The sequence below is a fragment of the Takifugu rubripes genome, chromosome 4, assembly GCF_901000725.2.
Source record: "Takifugu rubripes chromosome 4, fTakRub1.2, whole genome shotgun sequence".
In the NCBI taxonomy this organism is placed as follows: Eukaryota; Metazoa; Chordata; class Actinopteri; order Tetraodontiformes; family Tetraodontidae; genus Takifugu; species Takifugu rubripes.
This window is the reverse complement of record NC_042288.1, coordinates 1623301-1632891: the sequence shown is the minus strand read 5'-3', so window position 1 is coordinate 1632891 and position 9591 is coordinate 1623301.

Below are 9591 nucleotides of genomic sequence, written 5' to 3'. Positions count from 1 at the left end.
CTTGTTTCCGCTGTGCGGGCGTCATTGATTCTTAAAGAGCTGGGCGGGTTCCAGCCTTCCCAGTGATCCTGGCCGGGCGCCACGACCAGAGTAACCAGCAGGTCGGATCGTTCCGTGTGTTCAGCCACATTTTATTACTATTGTTATTATGCTGTTATTACATGGGCTCCGTTACCTGGGAGCTGCCAACTCCAGAAAAGACTTGATTTTCTCCCTTTTGGAGCTGCTTCTCGCTCATTGAGCTTTTCTGCTCATCTCTGCAGGGTGACCACACACACACACCCCTGTTCGATCGGGCCTGAATGCTGCCTGTGACTCACCGGTTCAGTGGCGTTACGGGAAGCTAAGCCTCAGTGTCGGGAACTGAGTAATACAAAAGGAGGGTTCTAAAGGGAGCGAGGAGCCTGATGGCGGAGCAGGGAGGACCGGTGGGAGCGTTTCCACGGTGATTCATTCGTATCGGCACGTATCTGTGCCGCTCCGCTCTTCTCTGTTCTCGCCACCTTCAGCACAAATGGTTAATGTTCTACCACCAGCTCTGTGGGCGCAGTTTTATTATTAACTAGAGCAAAATGTGCCCCGGTGGAGAAGATACGTGCACATCAGCTGTGCACGGTACCGCTCCGTCCTTCTCCACCCTTCCTGCCCCTCCTCCCTGAGTGATAACTTGTCACGCCCGTGTCGTAAATAGCAGAGCAGAAGAGTGGCTGTTGCATAACTAGCGTGGAAAGGTCGGTCCAGTGAAGGTGGTCCGCCAGCTCCAGCAGGTTCTCCACCCGATCTTCTTACATAACCCAGGAAATGAGGGGACAGTTCAGTGGGTCACTTCAGGGTCCGCAGGGAGGAGATCCTGGAAGCAGAGCGCGGACCAGACGGGTCTTTTGTGGTCCAGGTTTTCACACTTTCCAGAAGTCCGGATCTTCTTCCTTTTCTTAGATCGCTTCTCTTTTTTTGACCCGTTCTTCCACCTCCAGATGTTACTTCGTCTTCTGGTGCGTCTGCTCCAGCTTCCTGTGGGGCTCTGCCCACTCTGGACCCCCCCATCCCCCATCGCTCTGATCACACAGTATCTTCTGGAGGTCCCACAGCCTCTCCTCCTCCTCATAGACCCTCATGGAGCTCCTCTTTTCCAAAGAGCTGTTCCTGGTGTCGTCGACCTCTTTGGAGTATAGATGAACTTTCTTCTTCTTTAGCGCCCCCTGCAGCACCTTTCTTCTGTTTGTCACTTCATCTCGTAGAGATTTTGGTTGAACGTGTTGACAGAACCGGGCTCCAACAACGAAAACCTCTAATGTTCCGAACCTTTGGGATTCCCGTTAAAGACCCCGTGTAATGTTATACAAGTGGCCACTGGCTAAAATTAGGCGCCGCCATCAACGGTCTGGACTCAACGGAACGCAGTTGAAGATGGTCCTTCCTGTCTTTGTCTGGTCCACATCTTTACACGTGTGATCCGACGCTGCGTAAAGAAGCCCGATTGGCTGCTTCCATGATCCCATCTGCTGCTTCTTCAGTGTCCCCGGCAGCTGTTTTTACTCTCTATCTTCCATCTGATCCCACCACAGGCAGGTCCGAGGACCTCACCAGTGTCCGTCCAGCTCGGCGTGCACACACGCACGGAGAGCGACCGTGTGTGCCGGGGGGTCTGCAGGCAGGGATCCAGTGGCAGGCTGGGAATCAGCTCTTCCTGCCAACATTTCCTCCCACTGCGCCTCCATTTTCTAGCACTGGAAATTGGCGCTTGTCCGAATGTCGGGTTGGATCTGGAGAATTGGATATTTCCAACTGAAAGGCTTTATTGATTACATTCCCTACTTTCTTGAGTTAGAAGCACCCAAATCGTGGACCAGTGAGGACCGAATTCCGGATCATTCTGAAGGCGGCTATGCTAACCGCCTCTGCCTTCCTGCCGCCGTCTGTTCACCACTGATTGATTGTTCCCTCCTGACTTGATGTTGAGATAACGGCAATTCTGACCTCCGGCCCTTCGCGTTGGGATCATCACGTAGATGGAATTTGCTTGTATAGGCTGGAATTTGTATCAGATGGTGCAGAGCAGCACCTTTGCTTTGCCATCGGACAGCAACGGTCGGCCGGCCCGGAGGGCTAATGTCGTTTAGCTTTGAGAAGGCGGCGCCTCGGGGTTTAACGTGCACAAACTGGTTTCTGCGACTGATCAACTGCTCCGCTGTTGATATGGAAACACTTCTGCACACGTGCACTTGCTTAGACGACAAACACGCCCAGCCTTTCCAGAATTCCCGCATTTCCCACACTCGATACGGAGTTGCGCAAAGCTTCCGCGGGGGCCGTTGTGTCCCCGGGTGCTTTTGAACCCGGATCAGGCGTGAGGCTTGTTGATGGATGTGACCACACGATGCGGAGCTGCGTCGCTGTGCTCTAATTCTCAGCACGTGGATGGCTGCTCCGCTCCTTTACGGATCACTGCAGCATAAATCTGGGACCTAAAAAAAAAAATAAAGGGGGGGGGGCACATGGTCGTGGGATGCCACGTGCAATCACGGCTAATGATATGCCTTCGTTCAAGCTGTGGCCATAATTAACTGTGGAGGAAGAGCAGCCGGTGAGAGCTGAGCAGGAGGGGACGCTCGCAGGAAGAGCTGCTGCAACGTGACTCGGGCCACCGTTGGGCTACTCTGGACCGAGCGGTTCTGCGTCAGCGAGCAGAAATCTCCGTTGGGAGCTTCTTTGGAGCGTGAAGCTCTGTGCGTCTCACTAAATCCTCGCTACAGCACGTTAGCGAGGTCCGTGACGAGGCCAGGGAGACGGCTGGACGACCCTGTCCCGCGTGTTCTTGCTGTGGCGGCGTGTCCGGGTCAGCTGATGATTCGGCCATTTTGTCCCGGACAGGAAGTCGTTGTCAAACGGACTTTTTATTGGGGCAGCGAGGTTTATGTTATCGTTTGTTGGTGTCCGACCTGAATTGACACGGATCCATTTTATCGCCAAAATAAAGGCAGAGGATTCAACCCGGGATTTTCCCGTGAGGTGATCCGCTTTGTTTGCCCGAATGTGCTTGTGGTTGACCGGATCAGACCAAAGTGATCCTTGTTTACTGTGCATCCTTTAATTACACACTTCAGCATTGATTGGATTGTTTGCCGTCTGCTGGACTTTATTCCACCCAGCTGACGAAAAATAAGTGAAGCGCATTGATGTGTTCAAGAGGACAAATGGCCCGTTGGAGTTCATTGGGATTCTAAGCGAGAACAGTCGCGGCGCGCGGTTCTGACCGGAGCGCCGACTGGAACGTTGCGTCCTCTGAACGTCTGACATCTGCTGCTGGGAACATTTCGGCGTGAAGCAGCCAGGTTAAGCTAGTTCCGAATGGAAGAATGCACGAAGCTGCGTTTGAGAAGGTGCGGCCCAGCGTTCCTCCGCAGCCGGGCCGGAAGCAGACGCCACTCCGGTACGTTTGTGGGTGACGGGTCTCGGCCCTGTGGAGGCCGCGGCGTCACTCCGGCCCGGGTGCGAGATGTGCTCGGCGAATCTTCCAGGTTGCTGCTGTGGTCGCGCCCCAGGCCTCAGCGAGCAGCTGTCAGCAGGCTGCAGAGACTCAAAGAAAGAACGTCGCCCTGCCCCCAGCTCCAGCTCCAGTCTGCCTGCTCTCTGCAGGCACTAAAGGGGGATGGGCGCTCTCGCAGACATGGAGAAAACATGGAGAAATCAGGAGCGGTTTCCCAGGACGTCGTTTCGAAGGTCTGGATTTTGTTCTCAGACGTGGTTTTCCTCCCAGATGGGTCCGACTGCACACGACCCGTCAAAGCTTTGATCCCAGCATTCCGGGCTTCCCCATCTGTCCTCCTCCTCTCTCAACCTCCTGTTTACAAGCGCCTCCATTGTCCTCCACCTGTGTCACTGTTCTCTCCCGAAGCCGCGACCAGGCGAAAAACATCCTCAAAGGTTCAACACCGGCGTGACGACAGGAAGGTCCGATATGTGTGAAAGGAGCGCGGAACGCAGGCTAACTGTGTAGCGGATAAACCGGCGAAGATCCGTTCCTACATGATGAAACATTGCGTCCTCGATGCCGTAGGAAAGATTTCCCAGAGCTATTCACAGGAAGTGCCGCCTTGTGCAAATTAGCAAACACTTTTGTTATCTCAGAGTAACGTCCAAACTCCTTCTGCTACTATAACAGCGGCGGCGGGTGAACGTTAGCCCAGATGCAACACCTGAAAATTCGCTGTTTTTTCATGTTAATAAACACAACATGGGGGTGGGGGGGGGGGGGCAGAGAGTACAGACTGTGCTGCGGGGAAGCAGGATGACCTGCTAGAGTAAAAAAATGTAGCACTCCGTTTCTGCATCGCTGCAGGCAGCAGGGATGCGCTATTATCTAACCGGAGCCGCTCCTGCGGCACGCCGAGCCTGGAATTTGAGCAGCTTCTTCCATAACTGACCGTCAACATCAGAGGATGAAGAATAAAAGCCTCTGGATGAGTGGAAGTTTGCCGTCTTAGAGCTGTGAGCTGCTCTGTGTTATAAAGGGGTGTGATGTTTAACACAGCTGCGAACGTTGCTGCTCATTCGCATTTTCTCAGCTCCTTTCAGATTATCCGTTAACCCGCTTTGGTTCCGTTCCAGGTTACACCTTCAGTCGTGAGATCACGCATTTTTGTGGGTTGATGGTTTTTTTGTTTGTTTGAGCAAAATTTCAAGGGAACATTGTGACATTTCTTCTGTCGTGAATGTGTGTAGCACCAGAGCTAATGCTAACAAGCGACACGTTAGTGCCGCTATGGAAGGTTTGATCCCACAACCACCGGCTCTGGCTGGCTAACTGTGACGGGGTCGGATGTGGCGGCATTTTCCTGTGTTTTGAGATTCTCATCGGAACTCTTCTGCTTTTGCCACTGGAGCGTTTAGTGCTGTTTCAAGCGGTTTTGTTTTGAGCGCTTGCGTCTGTCCAGCCGGTGAAGCGCTCCAGCATTTTTCCACGTTCGACCTTTCCCGAAGGCCCCGTCGCACCGACGTGTGATTTAAAAGGTCATCCGTGGAAATCAGACTTGGCGTGCCCAAGAAAGACGGATGAGGTATGGGGTGTGAACCCACGTCACACACAGCCGATAAATAAATCTGCCTTCAGACATCCTGGCTTCAGAACCTCGGCCTTTCTTATCGTCAGCAACGTAGCCTAGCGGGCTAACACGAGCCTGACGCTAAAGTATGCACACTCTTCAGTTTGTGGTATTTTGCAGTGACCTAAACCTGCTGAGAATGTGAGCTGTAACCCCCCCCATCCCCCCCCGAGCCTCCCGCGGAAACACGCCGTCTTCATCTGACTGGACGTCAGCGTGGTCTCCGACATCAGGCACAACCGGCTTTTTTACAGTGTATCATGGAGGTCTTCTCGCTCCTGCGGGGGCTTGGAGGTGGCAGGATGAGGCGACTGCTGCTTCTTCTCTGTAAAAAGGCTCCTCAGAGTCCAAGAGTCCCTCTGTAAACAGCAGAATGAGCTGACAGTTATCACTCATAAACGGCACGTGTGCTGTGACGCCGCTTGGCACTGTCACGGCGGAGCTGACGCCTGTAAATCTGCTTTAGATCCTGAGACTGGGGGCGGGGGGAGGGTTGTAGCTGAGATCCTGCTGCGTGATAATGTGATCACAGAGGAACTAAATGAGAAAAGCTTGTCAAATGTATGTGAAATTTGCATCTTTGCGTGTGTGTGTGTGTGTGTGTGTGTGTGTGTGTGTGCCTCGCAGCTATATTGACCCCATCTGTGGACCCTGCCTCTTCACAGCTTGATCCCAACACCACCTCCATTGTCTCTCTAATCCGGCACTATTAACACTGCGGCACCAGAGCGAGAGTGAGGGTCCGTGCACGAGGGTCCGTGCACGAGGCCGACGGGATCCGATGGGTTGGAACTCCTTTGGAGATGTGGTCAGACTGGGAGAGGAAATGAGAGTGTGTGTTTTAATACTCATTATTACCAACTGTGCCGGATTAATTTGCTCCTTTGACACCCGCCGTTCCTCCGTTTTCACCACCGTCCGCGCGATGATTTTGTTGCTTCTAAAGTATTTAGGGATTTTTCACAGGGGGCTGAAACCGGATTCTTCGGGGTCGTGCAATCGCTCCGCGTGAAATCTGCCAGGGCTTTAACCAATCAGGGAGCAGCACACGGCCCAGAAGAATAGACGGGAAAATTCCAGTTTATCAGACCACATGCTAGCGGCGGCTGTGGCTTTGCTGTTTCGACATCCTCCCGCGGAACCCTGGGTCACAACCTTGGAGACGTGTTTCTGATCGCCTGGCAGTGAGTCGTGAGGCGTAAGCTGCCCCAGAGGGTCCGGCAGCGGCTCCGCTCGTCGCCGCACAGAGTTCCGTTAGCTCGCCGCCGTGGCGCCAGCAGGGGCCGGCTGGCTGCTCACCCATAATTCTACATCTCCCGTCCTCACTGAAGCCCGGTTCTGCTGAGACCGGGGGCTGTTAGACGTGTGCAAACAGTTCGCGGAGATAAAAATCACTTAGGTTGGCAGAGACTTTGCTTTGGGATCTGCTCGGGCAGACTTAGCTCAGCCCTTTCGAAGGAAAGAAAACAGCTCTGCCGCCAGGTTGTGGTTGCTGAGCAGCTGCGTTTGCACAGCTTCCACCTCCCGACACCCCAGAAGAGTTGATGGGTGTGAACGCGAGGATGTCGAATGAACGTGGCCGCGCGCCCTTCATCCTCCCTCCGCCGCGCCACCTCATTCGCATAGCTCGCATTCTTCAGCCTTGTGTGGACGATTAGCATCAGTCGGAAAGTAGCCGCGGTTTTCTGGGTAGAGACGCCGCCCCCGCCCCCGCCCCTGAGTTCAAGGTGATGTCGTCGTGACGTCCCGTCAGATATCCTACGTGCCCTCCGAAGCGTTTGCGCGCGGCTCCTCCGCCGCTCAGGTTCCTCTTTTACAACGTGACTCACAGTTCGAGGAGTCGTAAGCTGCTTCTCCGGAGGGAGGAAATGCCGATGTGAGGATTCACGACCGAAGCGGCCTCTTCATCATCTGTGTCGCCACGCGAGCGAGTGGGCGGAAAGACTTCTGTCCCTCCGAAGACGAGGCCAAGGTGGTAGCGAGCGCGCCTCATCGTTGCGCATCACATGTTTGCTGCAGGAAGGACGGCGGTCCGATAAGATCTCGCTGTTCAGGAGAAAAGAGAAGCTGCTCCCAGCCGGTGAAACGCACCTCAGGACGCCAGCGATGACTCGGCTCAGAGGGGAAGCAGATACCATCAGGGGACCGTGATCATCAGTGGCGTTTTCTTTTCAAACAAAGACATAAAAGTGTCCCACCAACATCCGGAGATGGACACTTTTGTGGTTAATCATCTCCTGGAAGTCCTTCTAGAAGAAGATTTTATTCAGCCAGACTGAAAACAAACAAGATGTAGCTGCTGAGGCTGCTGGAAAGATTTCTCTTTCCACTTCCTGTCCTCGCCTGTTCTGGGACTGACCGCCCCCCCCCCATCCCCCACCCCTGTGGTGAAGGCCCGATGAGAGACGTTTGCTGCCTGCCAGGAGAAAACGGCAACAGCTCCCTTCTTGTGTTGGGATGCTAGAGGTGTCTGCTGCTATCAGACCTCCATCCCTGGTAACGGGGGCCCGTCGGGTGGGAGGGAAATACCCACATTGGGTCGGGGGGGTTGGAGTCTTCTTCCAAGGAGGGGTGTGACTGGGGTGACGTCTGCACGAGGAGCCAGCTGAAGGTTGGGCCCCTGATCAAGATCCCCCCTGGATCTCCATGGCAACGAGTTTGTTACACTTGTGTCGCGTCAGGAGGAGGCAGAAATATGCTGGAGGGACTTTGAAGAAGAAGGATGGACGTCCGCCCCGTAACTATGGAGACGGCCAGGAATGGAGCATGGCATGGACGGAGACTGGCTTCTCCTCAGACCCTGGAGCAATATAGTAGTAGTAGTAGTACTAGTTAGTAGTACTAGTTAGTAGTGGTAGTAGTAGTAGAGGTAGTGGTGGTAGTGGCAATGGTAGTGGCAGTAGAAGTAGTAGTAGTAGTAGTACTAGTATTAGTAGCAGTAGTGGTAGTAGTAATACTAGTATTAGTAGGAGTAGTAGTGGTAGTAGTAGTACTAGTATTAGTAGCAGTAGTGGTAGTAGTAATACTAGTATTAGTAGGAGTAGTAGTGGTAGTAGTAGTACTAGTATTAGTAGGAGTAGTAGTGGTAGTAGTACTAGTATTAGTAGCAGTAGTGGTAGTAGTAATACTAGTATTAGTAGGAGTAGTAGTAGTAGTGGTAGTAGCAGTAAACTCATAATCTCGGGTGTTGACGTCTCCACATTCTTTTCATGATGATTCTTGTAATTCAAGACTGCTTTTACCCACAATTCCTTTAAGCCATGGATACATATGAGTCAATAACACACTCAGACCCCCCCCCCGACACACACACACACACACACACACACACACACACACACACACAGCCTTATGTGCAGAAGAGCTGACTGACAGACCGGAGCAGCCAATGAAGACCTTTCATGTGTTAACACGTTCATCTTTATCTGTAATTGTCTCTTAATCAGAGCTCTAATTAGCGACCCCCCCCCACCCTGCCCCCCCCATCCTAATCCAGCACCGTCTGGGTTCAACGTGATATCAGATGTGAAATAGTGACGCTGGCGTCTCACATGTAACACAATATCTTGATGTAAAGCCTCTGGGGCTGCTGCGCTCCCACGTTTGGACACATGGGACACCAGCAGCCGTTACTGTCCCCGTCCTCACTTCCTGGACACGCTCCCCAGTGGACGATGTCAGCTCCACTCGACCCTTTAAGCCTTCTTCACGCCTCTTCACCGGCGCGTGTCGGAGGGAAACACCTGGAAATGACGTGAGCCCTGCTGAAGTGCCTAAAAGCACCAAGCTCTGCCTGGACCCGGCAGCCATCTGGTCCCGACGCTGGCGAAACGCCGGTTCTACCACAACTGGGTTCTTCCTCCTGACCCCTGATGCGTCCATGTGGCGTCCTCGGCTTCACCCACGCTAACTCGCAATATAATGTTATTTAGTTAGTGAGGCCCAGCTGACAGGAGCGCACATGACGGCCGAGCCTGCCGCACAAAGTTTGTTTGTTTGTTTGTTCACTGTCGAGTTTCTCTTAGGACCAATTACTCTTAGGACCATTCTACGAGCAACGTGAGGAGCTTTTTGAGACTTGAGGACATTGTGGCTGGTCCTCACTACCTCAAAGGAGTGTTTGCGGGTTAAGACCGGGTTTGAAGGTTGAGGTTAGCGCTGGGTTTAGGATCAGGGGGGGTTGTTTGAATGGTCGGGGTTGGGGGACGGAGCTGGGGAAAGCATAAGGTCTATAAGTCCTCCCAAAGACTGAAGGACGAGGATGTGTGTGGGTGTGTGTGTGCGTGGGGGGGGGGGGGGGGGGGGGGGGGGACTTCGTCTACAGACGGTTGGTACATACAGGAAAGACTATGTCATTATTGGATTAGCTACCCTCCATGAATAGCAGTGAACCCTGTGACTCGTCTGAGGTTCTTCTCTAACTTGTGCCTGAACCTGTTTGCCGGCTGGTTTGACATCTATAAAGGCGCCTTAAACATTAACCCTGCTC